The 14,383-nt window shown below is 41.8% G+C and overlaps 1 protein-coding gene and 1 long non-coding RNA gene across 6 annotated transcripts in view; one reads left to right on the top strand and one right to left on the bottom strand.

The window, feature by feature from the left end:
- Positions 1-1,108: 1,108 nt before the first annotated feature.
- On the bottom strand, positions 1,109-5,020 carry LOC135314655 (uncharacterized). Its single transcript, XR_010374155.1, has 3 exons — positions 4,931-5,020; positions 3,286-4,407; positions 1,109-1,471 (listed from the first exon to the last, which is right to left on the bottom strand). It is a non-coding gene; the product is annotated as an uncharacterized LOC135314655 (long non-coding RNA).
- A 20-nt stretch (positions 5,021-5,040) lies between these two features.
- Positions 5,041-14,383, top strand: part of FAM13B (family with sequence similarity 13 member B) — a 52,152-nt gene continuing 42,809 nt past the window's right edge. For 3 of the 5 annotated variants that reach the window (XM_064458375.1, XM_064458376.1, XM_064458372.1), the window contains exon 1: positions 5,041-5,149. The gene's annotated coding sequence lies outside the window, so the exon portion shown is untranslated. Of the gene's footprint in view, positions 5,150-5,663; positions 7,269-14,112; positions 14,234-14,383 lie in introns of those variants that run through there. The other 2 variants (XM_064458374.1, XM_064458373.1) reach the window with 2 other exon arrangements.

Raw genomic sequence — 14,383 nt, 5'->3', positions numbered from 1 at the left:
GTAAAAGCCTGTATTTCTACTTGAAGGGATTCATACATCATCTTTTCCAAAAATCATTTTCCAATTTTATAAGCTTGTTATACAGACTAAGCCAAACACATAGATATTACATACTGTCTACAAGACCAACAGTTATGTTTCACATTTGTTAACTTCTGCCTGTTCAAACGAAACCTGTAAGTGTATTATGTTAAATGCTATTTTTCTTCTCTAAAATGTAGAAAAAAGAAGTGACGATTTTCCTCTTGCAGCATGTGAAGTGAACCCCTATCTCTTCAGAACCTGACTGAACTAGAATGTTTTCAATGACTACTTCCTTAGCTTTTTTCTTGTAAATATCTATAAAGTGCAAAAATCAGCTGCAGTCTTCTTAAGGCTAAGTCTTCATAACAGGGTTAACTTGAGCTCTGTACGCTCAAACTGCTTCCCCTGGAGTTCGCACACTTTGAGTGTGAGCGACCACACCATGAAATAACATGGGAGCAGCAGAGAGCGATTGTGTTGGCAGCAGACAAATTGTGCTAACTCCCACTGTAGCCTTTCCCCAGCTCAAGGTAAAAGCACCACGTTAGCTCAAGAATAGATCCTTGTGAGCGCAAAGGACAGGAATTCAAAAAGGATGGGGACATTCAAGCTTTCTTTTCAGTGGAAACCAGCTTTAGGGCATGAGTTCATGTCCGTCCACAACCCAAACTGGTGAATGCGGAGAAAAGAAACTAGGAAGTGAAAAACGAAAGTGTGCAACATCGTAATTTTTGCTTGTCTGATGCATACATTGACTGATTTTTTCCCTTTGGATGAATACTAGCTTGCATAAAATTCAAATAACTCTGCTGTCTACAGATGGGGGGGGGGAGTGTGGGAAGGGGAACAGAAGGAAGGAAATGGAACTGAGAAGATTGAATTAACCTTTCAATGTCTTGAATTTCAAGAAGGGAGGAATTATCTCCTGTTAAGTCTGCAATCATGCAATTAAAACATGAACAAGCCTTAAAAGCCACATTTGCCCCATATTCCTAGATCTCTACTTTAAGGACAGATGTTCCAAACCCAAGATTCAGATCTAAAAAGTATTCAAAGGCAGGAAAAAAAAATCTTTTGCAGTAAATGTTTGTTTTAATCACAGAACTCTGGTAGAAAAATGAGTAAAAATGTCTGACATTTGCGTAGAACATGTGCCTTTGATACTGAATTCAGTTTTAAAAAATCCATACATATGTGTCTAGTAATGGCAAACAGTCTTTGAAAAGCTGAATGGTTTCTGTTTCCATAAAGTAGATTCTTCCACCTGTTTGCTTGAGTGTTGTGAAGCTTCATTTCTTAATACAGGGCAAAGCTTTAAAAATGAACTTTGATTCTCAGATGCCCTTTTGGACATCGTGAGTCAGAAAAACTGGATACTTGCTGAATCGAGAGCCTCTGTGGAGAGTTATGGGTGTTCAACATGGCCAAGTGTCTTGTGCTGGGCATCCTGAAACAAAGTGTTTGTTAGAAAAGATTATAATGCTGGAAAAGAGGAACAAAGTAAAGACTCCGTCTGGGGACGCCTCTGTTTCCGGATGAAATATGCAGGAGAGGAAAGCATTTTGCAGAGCAACCAGCTGGAAAGTGTTACTGTTTGCCAATTCTTCTTTGGTGTTGAAAGGACTCAAGATTGTCAATATTTTTGCAAGGTATCAATAGGATCCATTAAGACAAAAATTGAGCGCTTCCAGGTCCATAGGAGGATATAAAATAATTTATTTGTAGACAGACAATTAAAACTAAAAGCAAATACTTTGCTGACACATGGATAATTTCCCCCCGAGTAAAAACTGTTGGCATGTAACATACGGGTATTACAGCAGAGTCTTGCTTTGCTATGCATCAGATTTCCATTTCCTTCTAGAAGGTAATCACCCAGCATGAAGGTAAAGAATTGCATTGCAGGCTATCAACCTGCAAAGGGTTGGATGGCATTGCAAAATTGATCTAAGTTCTGGAGTGCTCTAGCTCAGTTTGTACTAAGCCTCGTGCAACAGTGAGCACAGTTGGGATAGGGCTATTTTTGTTTCATTTGCTTCAATTTCTGATGAGGAGTAATGCAGGGCTGTTGCTGGAACTAGACTTAATTGGAAACTGAAGTGTTGAGAGAATACTTAGTCTAAAGTTTTACTAGGTCAGGACTGACATTGGGGACCCATGAAGGAAATGTGGCTCCAGGTCTTCTGCCACATATACCAGTAATAATGACTTCTGATTATGAATAGCTCTTCCTGAAAACAAGGGAATTATGCTAGTAATCATTTCAGATCTACTGAGTTTCTTTGTGAGCACCTAGCAGCTGAATCTCTGCACAACTTTTAGGCTGAGCAACTTAGTTGGTCTTGTAACATAAGACACTGAGCTACAGAAATGGCTCACCCTTCATGGTGTGGCCCCCAACATGGATTTACTGATGAGACAGGGATGCCGCGGCACTCTGGCTCTTTGGTCCTTGGAGCCAGATGCTGACCAGATGCACCTGCAAAGCTCCTGGAGCTGTGCAGCAGCTGGGGAATGGGCCCTTCTTGTGTGCAGCCCCACGCTGCAACCTTGCCACTGACTCCTCGCGAGGCAGGGCATCGTCATATGCCATGACGTGTGGGTGACAGTTCTGCATCACACGGTGGGACTGTAGCCACGCACCTGCACAACCCCTGCTTGCGCTGGGGCTGCTCTGCGTGTGCCGGCGGGTTCGGAGCGGGTAAACGAGCCTGTGCGACTCCACGCTGTCTTGTCTAGGCTGCTGAAACCGGGCTGGCTGGCTGAGCTGGGGGGCGGTCTGCGTACCATGTAAGCGGGAGAGTTACAAAATGCTACCACAGAATTTGAGCTGTGCCCTGAGATAGTGGAACATGGATGGGGACAGCTACTACATTGCTCCACTGTAATTTTTAGCAGTGATATGAGCAGCAGATGCCTTCAATACCTGTGTTTTGGGGGTGTAACCACGCAGCTGCTCATGAAGTTGTTGCCTCCTTTCCCTCTATATTTACTACCTTAGAAAAAGTGGCTAAAGCACCAGGACTCCCAGGTTCTCCTCAACCTTTCAGAAATCGGCAGCAAGAACACAAAGTGAGCAGAAAAGACTAAAATGGCAGCCTGGGACTGCATATGTCTGCCCCCTGCAAGGAACATTGGAAGCATTTGAAAGGAGGTAGGATAAGCTGGCACGAAATGGCGTACTCAGAGCCAGTTCAGAGGAGGGAAGACACTGTCTTGGACTCGCAACCAGCGAACAGGTGCTATGCAGCGCCTGCCTACCTGCCTGCCTCTGCTGTCTGTCTCCTCTCGCCGCGTGTGTTTTCTGTGTCAGGTTTCTTGCAGTTTTATTCCTGTCAACTGGCCAACGTATCTGCTGAAGAGCCAGCTGGAGTCCGCTCCCTCCCATGTTTCATCAACAAAATTGCCAGCTTGTTCTGATTCAGTATCTTTATTTTGTTGATGAGGCTAAATGAATCAGAAAGAACACAGCTATGTATACAAAATACAAATTCAGAAACCTCATCCTGATGGCGAGGATATTTTATTAGCTGTTCAAGTGGGGAAATCTGCTGTGGAAGCAGACCTACAGCAAATACAGACCTCCAGAGAGGTTGCTTCGCCTGACCCTCCGCATTTTATTGTCTTTGTGCGGTACTTCCTAATGATACCAAATCAGTTTCAAGCAGGAAAATATAGTTTTAGATCTGATTAAAACCAGGCTAATTTACTGTGGGATTGTGACTCTCCCTTCTTCAGATTCTAAATGTAAAACCTCTTAATGAGTCTTATAAATGTATCTCCAGATAAAATTCAGAATCCATGTTAGAAAACCTGAAACAAAACCCTCCCAGCTATTGGCAATACATAAGTTTCAATTAATCCCATCCTACTTCTATAGTATTTTTCCTTTCATATATTCTTTTGTCAGTTTTTCACAGGAAGAAAAGCTTTTCTCCAGAGGATTTTTTACTAGCTAAATCCAAATTTCCTTAAATGCTTTATTAAACCCACCACCTATGGCTGCTGGCACCGCATGACAGAAAAAGCTGTTGTAGTTTCAACGTGGCATGTGGGAACTGCAGACTGTCAGGCACGGCTTTTAACACTTCTGGTGTAAGCTTGCATCTCCTCACTAACTTATGCTAACTTAGTTTAAGGGTGCTAAATTTTGTATTTCAAAACGCATTAGCTCTTTGTCAAAGGGCACTTCGTTACTTCTGGCGTGCTTGGGCTTGGGGAACGTTTGGGAGCGAAGCTTTAATTCAGAAAGTTTACAAGAAGCATTTTAATAGTTATGAGAAATGCAAAACTGTAGCGGAGCGGGAACCTGCACGGTGACCCTGACGGCCGTGGTCACCCCTGAGCCCGCGCCGGCTGCGGCAGGCAGGTGGCTCAGTCACCCTAAGGTTAAGAGCAAGAGGAAAAAAAGTTAACCCCTGGGTCATTCATTCGTCGCTCGTTGTTCCCGGCTGCGGCGTGGCGGTGGTTGAGGCTCCCACAGCCGGGCAGCCCGGAGCCCTAAGGGGCGGCGGCCCCGCCAAGCTGCCCCCGGCCCCCTTCCTCGGTGGGGGTGGTGTGTGTGTTCTTGCCCGGGGCCTGAGGGACCCCCTACCGAGGGGGGGAGCCCGTTCCCCTCAGCCCCTACCGGGGGTGTGAGCCCTCTCCCCTTAGCCGCGCTGGTGGCGCGAGCCCCTACCGAGGGCGGGACCCCCTACTGAGGGCGGGACCCCCTACCGAGGGCGGGACCCGCCTCCCCTCAGTACGCCCCGCCCCGCCCCGCCGCCACCGGGGACCCCTCCCCGCAGCACGTGACCCTGAGGGAGGGGGCGCGCGCTGCACCTGTCAGTCAGCGCGTCACTTCCGCTAGTTGCTGCCGCTACCGTTGGGGACCCCCCCATCCCTCGCCCCCCCCCTCCCGGCTCACGGAGGCGCGCTCGAGCGGCGGAGCGGCTGTGGGGACGGACGGCGCCCGGGGCGGCGGCAGCGCGGCGGGAGCGGCGGCGGCCGAGGGAGGGTGGGAGGGAGGCCTGCGAGGAGAGCGGAGCGGCGAGGAGAGGCCCGCGCCGGCCCCCGGGGTAGGAAGAGGCGGAGGAACCTGCTGCTGGTGCTGAGGACGGCGGGGAGGGCGAGTCACCCGGCAACGGTGAGAGGGGCTGCGGGGCGCATGCGCGGCGTGCGGGGCTGCGCGGGCCGGGTCGGGGGGGGGCGGCGGCCCCTCGGCGGCGGGGGCGGCCCGGTCCGGGGTCCCCGCTTCGGGGGCGGCTTGTGGGGCGGGGGGGTCACGTCTGGCTTTAGGAACCTTCTGGGACCGGCGGTGATAAGAGGGGGGCGGGAACTTCCTCGTCCGGGCGGTGGAGGTGGCAGGGCCGGGCCGGGCGTGCGGCAGGGCTGCGTGGTGCAGAAGTTGCTAGAGCCTCCGGGAGGGAGCTGTCAAGTGGTGCGTTCGTTTCCCAGGTTGCACTTGTGTCAGCAGGAGCTTCGAGGCAGCCCTGACAGCCAGCAGGGATTTCTTGGCTCCTCCAGCGGAGTTGTCTGCCGAGCCTGTTCCCTCCTCCCACGGTGCATCAGCCTTGTCGCCCCCTGCGATGGGACTTGGCGCGCTGACAGCGTTAGCCTAGCAGCTCCCTGCCAGCAAAGTTGGTGCCAGAAGTTAAAGAAGGGTAGTCACTAATCCTCCACGAATACGAAGGCAATGCTAACATTAAGAATGCTGGGTTATGGACTTAATGCTCTGGCCTGTGACCCAACGTATCTTCTGAGGAGTCTGTTAGTGTGGGTTTCCATTGTTCTTGGAAGCTCCTTAGGGATTTAAACATTTGGGCATAAATGCTTCTTGCTACCAAAAAGTTGCTTTAACATGAGATGCTCTAGTCTTAGGGTACTTCTTCTAGGTTTAGAAAGAGAAACCAAAAAACCTCAGCAAAAAAATACTGCAACCAAACACTGCAACTTGAACTAGTAATACGCAGCTCCCTTACTCTTGAGTTCTTCGGGCTGGCTGCATTTTTAAATATTTACAAAATTTCTTGCTGCTGTCAGGCTCAAGGCAGGGGAAAAAAAGCTCATGAATGAAGAAAGTAAATACCAGTTGATCCTTCTTGCCTGTTTAAAAAAAAAAAGAGGCTGAATATATCAAGACCTACCCAGTTGTTTGGGGTTTTTTTGGTGTTTTTTTTTTTTTTTTTTTTTTTAAAGGCAGGTATTCCTGAGTATCCTCAGGGCTGGAATAGTTAGTATGTGACTTTGGAATAATTTGTTGAACTGGATTAGCCTTTAGGTTTGAAGTATTTCTGTCTTCTGTGTGGTTTGATGTTTCAGCATAAAAAAGAAAAAAAAGAAAAAGCTAGTTTGTTGGCCTATAACAAATTCAACTGTCTTATTAGTCTGTTTTTCTGTCTTGTTTCTTTTTTTTTACTGCTCATTACCTGTAAATTGCTTTACATGTTTTTTGCATAGATTTGAAGGTATGCAGAATCTTTTTTTATTTGCTGACTGTATTTTGTGTATCGTCTAGCACCATAGGGATCCTTTGCTTGTCTTGACAGCATTACAACAATGAATCAAATATCTCAATGTTTTGAAAGCATCAAACTGGAAATTTACAGTATTATTATAGAAAAATCAATCAAGTAGAGTGTTTCGTGGTTGCATTTTAAAAAGTTGACTAGGAGGAGCTCCTGATAATTTCTAATGCTTGCAAATTTTGATGTGGACAACATGTCAAAACATCCGAGTTTGGCAAATGGTAGTTTTCAGCTCCTCAGCGTTAGTCAGTTCAGGCTCTTGCTGTATGCGCTGCTTTTAACATTCGAGGACCTTCTAACAGCTCATTAAAAGACTTAATTTAGCGTTTGTCATGTGTGGCTCATAATATGAGACCTGTGCAAGCAGTGAAGCTTTTATTTCTAATGTACGTAATGGCATGTTTGCAAAAGCGGGTGAGGCTGAAGAAATATTCCATGCATTTGGAGCAGGCATTGGTTAAGTTTTGTGAAACTCCCTGCTTTCTGTGTGTGAAGGCTTTTTGTGGTGGGTTTTTTTTTTTCCTTTTCAAATACTCAACCTTTTGATCTCTGGTCAAATGTTTATAGCTCAGCAGTGATGCCCTTTTCTAGGGCTCATTAGAAAGTGAGTAAAACCTGCCCAGTCTGAGGTGATTTTTTTAGGCTGGATTTAGTTGGGTTTTTTTTTGTCGTTGCTTTGGTCCTCCCCACTGTCTGCCTCCAAAGAAGCTGCAGCCTAAAGAAGAGGAAGTGATGTTGGTAAGAGAATGCCTTCAAGTTGTCCTTAAATTCTGTGTGTAACACCAGATAATTTTTTGCTGCCATGCTAGCACACAAAACAGAAATCTAGCAGCTATTGGGATGAGTGTGAATTGACATCTTGCAGGTCAGTTCAGTATTTGGATCTGTGAGGATGAGAGATGGTAAACCTTTTAATCTTTTTTTCTTGTATTGCAGACCCAGTTATATATTTATTAATCATTTCCAATGTGATGACTGTTACTTAGGAACCAAAAAAATAACACTTTATCCAGAACATCTGAGGAGGAGATACAGAATTGAAGGAACATTAAATCCTGTATGACGGGCTCTGAAAGAGGGAGGTTTGTTACTTGTCATGCAGTTTTTAAAGTGACTGATAGATCGGTTACTCAGCAGAGAAGGCTGTGTGTCTCATGTCAAAATTGTATTCAGACAAAGAATACAAGAATTTGGCATTGCTCCCTGGAAAGTTAGTAAAATTGGGCAATTAATTTTTGAGTCTTTTACTGTTATTTTCTGTAAGTTATAAGTTTTACCTGCAAAAACTTTGAGAGTAATGACTAGCTGTCTCAAGGCTTTAGCAAATTCAGATTTGGCTTCGTAGCTTTGTACTGGCTTCATAGCCAACTGTTGGGATTTGTGAAAGTTCAGTCAATTCAGATGAATTCTTTGTATTCTTACTGTTCTTACAGCCTAAAGGATCAGATATTTGTTACTGCATCTTCTACCAGCTGGGTTTTTATTTTTTTTTCGGAGCTGATTTGTTTTGAGGTCTTGAAAAACATAGTTTAGAAGGTGATTGTGGTGCCGAAAACCTGCTATGTTTGCAACATATGGGTGGAGTCATTCAGTACAAGGAAAGGGTAACATTTTGCAGCTGAATCTAGGACCATATTCTGATTACAGTGAAATGAGTAGCTCTGTTGTGATAGTAACAAACAATTCTGCTCTTACGGTTTCTCACCTGTGATTGTGTGAAATTTTACCCTGTATATTTGTCTTAGAAGAATAATAATATGACAAACTTGAGCTTAAAATAGAGATACTGCATTATGTTTGTGTTCAAATGGCTTGTAACAAAGACTGTGGTTGCAGAGGCTTTTTTATATTGAGAGGTTTAAATTGTTTATTTTCTCCACTGTCTGGACATTTGTAAGGACATTTGGGTGGGGCAGCTGCTCGATCAGACCAGTGTCTGGTGGGAACCCTGAATTGATTGTCCTGGTTCCAGTCTTGCTAGCTGTTCTCTTCATATGTCTCTTCTGTTCAATGTTCCCTGCAGTGTGTTCAGGATTAGAATTTGTGCTCAGCTGTGTAGGATAATAATACTTGGACAAAATTGAAACGATGGGAGCTGGAATCTTATGAATGTGGTTCTTTCTTCCTTTGTACTCTTTTTTAGCGTGTATATTTGAAAGGTTTTTTCCCTTTTTTGCTCAACTTCACATTTCATTAAATCTTTTGTTGGCTTGTCACTCTTTTAATGTAATCAGGTTACTTAATTTTAGTCTACAATGTAACTTCTAACCTTGTGATTTCTGGTGGTGTCTTCAAATTTGGTCATGATCAAGTAGCAACAGGAATTGGTTGTGGAGGAGACCTCATTAGCAGTCCCCTCTTTTTTTCTTTTATTTTTTTTTCTTTTTTGTCCCCCCCACCCCCCGCCTTTCCCCTGCAATTCAAAGAGTCATTGCTACAGAATTGAACTCTTCATTGAAATGCCTTGCTCCTTCAGTGGGGATGCTAAGACTGGCCTTTATTTTGGTGGCACGTGGTCATCGTTATGACAGAGGCAGTGTTCCTGTAGCGAATGGGCTATATATTACCTTCAGTAACGTTTTTGAGTTCCAACGTGTATTTCTGCCTACCTGTTTGGGAGGGGGAGAAACAAGCTGGTGGTAAATGTATGTAATAGGATAACTTATGTATAATAAATTAAGTGCATTATATATTTATAGTTTGCTTTTTTGGTGTCTGAGGTAGCTTGACTTCTGTTCCAAAGTCTGTCTTAACAGCAGTGACGATTTAAACTACTTTGGTTTTATAACGTGAACCTCTCAAATTGCATAGTTTTACTGATAATTTCTTCCTGTCTGTTACTTTACTGCACTTCTATGATGCCATTGCACTTAAGTTCTGTATTATCTGATGTAGTGGCAGTTACACGTTTGTGGTTAGTGGAGTACAGCTTTACTTTGGGGGGAGGCAAGTAGGATGAATATAATTAGCTGCTATACCAGATACAAAAGCCTTTTTATTTATTAACTACCGTTGTTAAGAATGTGATGGGATCTGTGCGAGCAGGAAGTTTCTTTATGATTCTGCACATGTGCATTGGCAGCAGCAGCTGAGAGCAAATCTGGCAGTGTTCAGTGGTGGGTGTGAGGCAGCGAGCAAACATCTACTTTTTTTCCTGGTATCGCTGATGGTTTTATTTAATTCCTCTTGCGACAATATAGTTGTAGAAGGACTATGAGTTGCTGTAATGCTGTTAAAAAGCCTTTGGATTTTATCTAGTAAGTGAATATAAAATGTTATCTTGGCATATCAAAACACTTGAAAATCAGCTAGCAGATTTCGGCGATCTCTCAGCTTGCTCTTTCAGAATGTAAAATTTTTTGGAATGTTGCTTAAATCTGTCACTGTATTTGATGCTTTACTGATGTTATTGCAATATAATTGCTAAACATTTATTTTGCTGCTTAAAATTTTAAGTTTTGTAGGGCTTTTTCCCCTCAATTTTGCATTTAGTCTAACTGAAGCTTGTTCACTCTTCTGGATGTTAGATATGCCTCTCGTGAAGATCTGTATTTGATGATGGGCTTTTTCAGTGAACATGTAACTGAGTTCTGTCAGCTGAAATTGTAGACTAATGACTGGAAAGTAAATACTAATAAATACTATGGTTTCTCGGCTTGTAAATTTTAAAAATAAAATCCAGAATTCTGTCAGTTTTAGTAATATCTTTTTTTTGAGGAGCTTTCATGAGTTGTTTTGTTGCTTTCTTCCATGGTAAGGACATAAAGGCTTAATCTTAATTGTTCTAATTTGTAAATTAGAAGGCTTGCTACTGCATTTCCAGGAAACAAAAATAGCATTACAACTGCATTCTACTAAACGTTGTATTTGCTTTGTCAGTATAACCGGTGTTTTGTCAGTTGAGTATTTCCTGAGGCTATCTCAGAAGTGCTACTGGCAGATGATGGAGAATTTCAGCTAATTTAGTTGAGGTCGCGTGCGTGTGCGCGAGTTCACATGTGAAGGCTCGCACATGCAAGTAACGAGCTTATTCACTAAAGAGCTGGTGTTGCGTGCTTCTTCCGACTCCTTTTGTAATTGTGTGCAAGACTGCAATAAGCTTGTTTCCTTTTGATTCCTGTTTAACCAGAAAGCAAACATGTCAGTGAAGAGTTAATAACTGTACTGAGAAAGGAGGGGAGCAGGAAAGTCGCATCTCCTTGAGAAGACATTTATTCTAACATGGTTTCCGTCAACACTGCAAGTTAAATTCTGTAGTTACTCTTATTTTAAAAACATTATGTCTTTATGGGGATGGGGAATGTATTCTTAAGAAGACCAGCCTGTTAAATTTAAAATAATTCCTGAACCTAATCCAGACTTGACTAAAATGCCTTGTGATAGCTGATTTCCCTGACAGTCAAAAAGAGGAAATCTTGCTTTAAGAATCTATTTTAAGCTAATCTTGCTAGTTTTAAAACTTATTTCTTTAAATAATTTTTGTTTTGACTACTCAGATGTATTAGTGAGTACTTAAACATAGCTCTAAAATTTATTATTCTTTTTACATGGAGGATATTCTGTATCTCTTCATATCCAAGAACTTGCACAGCTCTGCATGCTTTTAGCTATGCTCTTGAGACAAATATTGTTTGCCCTTTTCTGTGTCCTGAGTTTGTGGTAGTGCTCTGTTTGTTTGCTTAAAGCTTGGGGTGGGTTTTTTTCAGTTTGTTTGGGTTTTGTGGGTTTTTTAATTTTTCTTAATTTTCCTTGAACCTGTGTCCCCTGCCCCAACCTGGCCATATTTTCAATATTGACCGGATTAATTCAAATGAGCAAAATACTCTATTTTTGCTTGTTAGCTGAATAAAAGCTGAAAATCAGATGAGCAAAGGCTCTTCTGCCCAAAAGCATGTCCTCCATTGGGAGTGCTAACAGTAATTTGAGTATACAAATGACATTAAAATCCTCAATTAGTGTCAGCTGTTACAATCATGATATTACATGGGGGAAAAAAAAATCTGTTTCCTTTTATCGTGATAAAACTTAAGAGCAAAGAGAACAGCACTGTGGACTGAAAAAGCCAAAGTCTAAACTTGAGGTGTATTTCCTGAGAAGTAGGGACAAGTGATTTTGCTGCCCTTTAAGACATACTTTATCTCTATCTAAAAATCTTACATTTAGCTTTTACTTTTCATATGTTACAAAAAAATCACTGATGATGTCTCCTAATTACACACACACACAAAAAAAAATTAAAACCAGAGCAGAATGGCAGTCACTGTTAGCTTCAGTTTTGGCTTCACAGGCGTTACGAATTTTTTGCTAGATACAACAAGCAAATAAAAGAATTGCTTAAATAGTTGAGACTTGTGGCAGAAATTCTACATGCAGAATTAATGTTTTCATTCCTATGGCACAGTTTCAGTTTGTAGACTTTTTTTTTTACTTTCTGTTGTTTCATTCCTTTGTTTTAAGAAAACAAAGGTAGAGCCCTGGGGACTTTAATTTAAAATGGCACCCATATATTTGTAGTTCGGCCGGTAATGTAAAAGCTGAACTCAATTTAAGTCTAAACTTACATATGTATTTCTCAAATATTAAGTTAGCCATGTATTCTGTGTTTTCTTTAGTGGCATTTCATATGTGGGTGTGAATACTTCTTTAGTTGCCAAGAAAGTGAATGCTATTATGATGGCAAAATGAAACTCGTGGTGCTGTTTTCCCAGCAGACTCTATGAAAGTACTTGTCTTATTTAAAAAAAAACCAACACCAAACCCCAAACCAAACCCCCCAAAACCCAGATTTTTTTAAATAACAAATGATAGCACTGAAATGCCCAGTACATAATGAAACTCTGTTTTACCCTCATTTAAGATGCTTGGGCTCAAGATGTTACATAGTATGGGTATATACATACTTACATACATAGTATGGGTAATTTTTCAGCCTTTTCTAAAATTGTGGTATAATATGGGTCACAGTAAGGTGTATTTTTAGTTTTCTGTAGTTTTATAAAACATTATTGTAGCTTAGGGAACCTTTGTAAATGTTTGTAACAACAGGGGAGGAAGATCGATTGATAAAAATGCAACCAGAATATTTATAATAAGCACAAGTTAGTTGGCTTTTGCTTTGGTGCTGGGTTTTTTTCCCCTCTTGTGTTTCTCTTGGTTGGACTTGCGAAGCATGTGTGTTGTGAAATTGGGAGGGGGAGGCACGTGTTCAAAAGGGTCAGGATAATACGGACAAAAGTAGGAATAGTTGACTGAACAGATCAGCTCCTGTTTCTGAGATGTTTGATCATGGCAAAAAAAAAAAAATTAAACCCCCCACAATATTGCTTAATGTTTGTAAAAGACTCGAGAAATAGTTCCAAAGGCTAAGTATTTTGTTTCATATTCACGTTTTCATATGTGTCTGTGACAGGTGTACATCTGGAGTCACAGGAGGGCAATTGGGAAAGCTGTTGATCAATATAAAAAGTAGAGATATAATATTTAATTATTAACAGTTTCTGAGCCTATCCTTCAGTTTTACAATGTCAGAAATAACAGGAAATAAAACTCCCTGGAAGTCAGATAACTTCAAGAAAAAGTTTCTAGCTTTTTCTAGATGTGGTAAATAACATGCATTTTACCACAGCCTGTGAAGATTACACCAAAGCCTGTGCTAAAAGGCAAAAGACTTAAATGCTCAGAAAACAACTGGTGCGTATGATGATATATTGAAGTGTGTATATATAAGGATGTGTGTATCTGGGAGGGTGAAACTTGGGCTTTCCCTCGTTCTTCTCAGTGATGGTAAGCCATATAAAACTTTGTTTAAAGTGTAAGCTTGGGTTGTAAATCTGGTTTTGCTCTAACAATGAGACAACTGGGCTGTTTCAGCTGTGTTGTTACATTGCCAAGCTAGTTAAAATAGAATTCTGTCTTTTTTCTTTTTTTCATATCTCCTGAATGAAATTAATGTTTAGGTGGCCTATTTGTCTGCAGCGCCTGGTAAAAATGGCTATGCATTTATGTCAGCTAACTAAGCACAAAGTTATCTTTGCTAAGAAAGCTGGACCTCAAGATCCGTTCATTTGGTGCTGAATTATAAAGAAGTGGTTGCTTCTAATTTGCTCTTTTTATTAGGTGATGTTTGTTTTGAAGGTTGGTTTGTTTGTTTTAGCAAGGCAGCCTGAAGCATTGTGGCAGATCCATCAAAGATTTTTTCCCAGCTGCCATTAACCCCACAGTTGGCTAACATGAGTCCTTCTGGTTCATCGTGGGTAGGCTGACTTTGGTAGAACTTGAGAAAATAAAATATGAAGATGCACACAGTCTAAAAATTGCATGATGTATTGGGATTGATTAAAATCTACTTGCATGCAAAGACTATGTTGACTATCACTTAATATACCAAAACAATAAGAAAAATGACTGGTCAGTGTCTTCATAAATTATAGGAGAGTAATGAATTGCGACTGCTTCACTGTTGAAATCTGGCAGGATCTTTTATTTACGAAGAATGCACAATGACAGATGTGAGAATGATTGGTTAAAAAAAAAAAAGCCAAGCCTGTTGACTGGGCTATAACCCCGCTTTTTATGTTGTCAGCTCATGTGATGTCCTGGTCTCAGACCAGGATCCACTTGTGCAAGACACAACAGATTTACAACCTTTGTGTAATACAAGACAATAGACAGAAACAGATGACAAAGAACAGGAAAGAATATTGGTCAGTATTGCTTACATCAATAGACAAAGATTTAAACACTTTTAAGCCTGAAATATTTTTTTTCCTCTAGGCCTCAGTGCAAGAAAATTTTGAGGATGATGAAGCAGCCTTGTATAGAGCTCCCTTAACATGTGGGTGCAGTTTGGGGAG

This window comes from Phalacrocorax carbo, chromosome 8, assembly GCF_963921805.1.
Source record: "Phalacrocorax carbo chromosome 8, bPhaCar2.1, whole genome shotgun sequence".
In the NCBI taxonomy this organism is placed as follows: Eukaryota; Metazoa; Chordata; class Aves; order Suliformes; family Phalacrocoracidae; genus Phalacrocorax; species Phalacrocorax carbo.
Note: the sequence above shows the minus strand (reverse complement) of the source record. Positions and strands in the feature narration are given on the sequence as shown.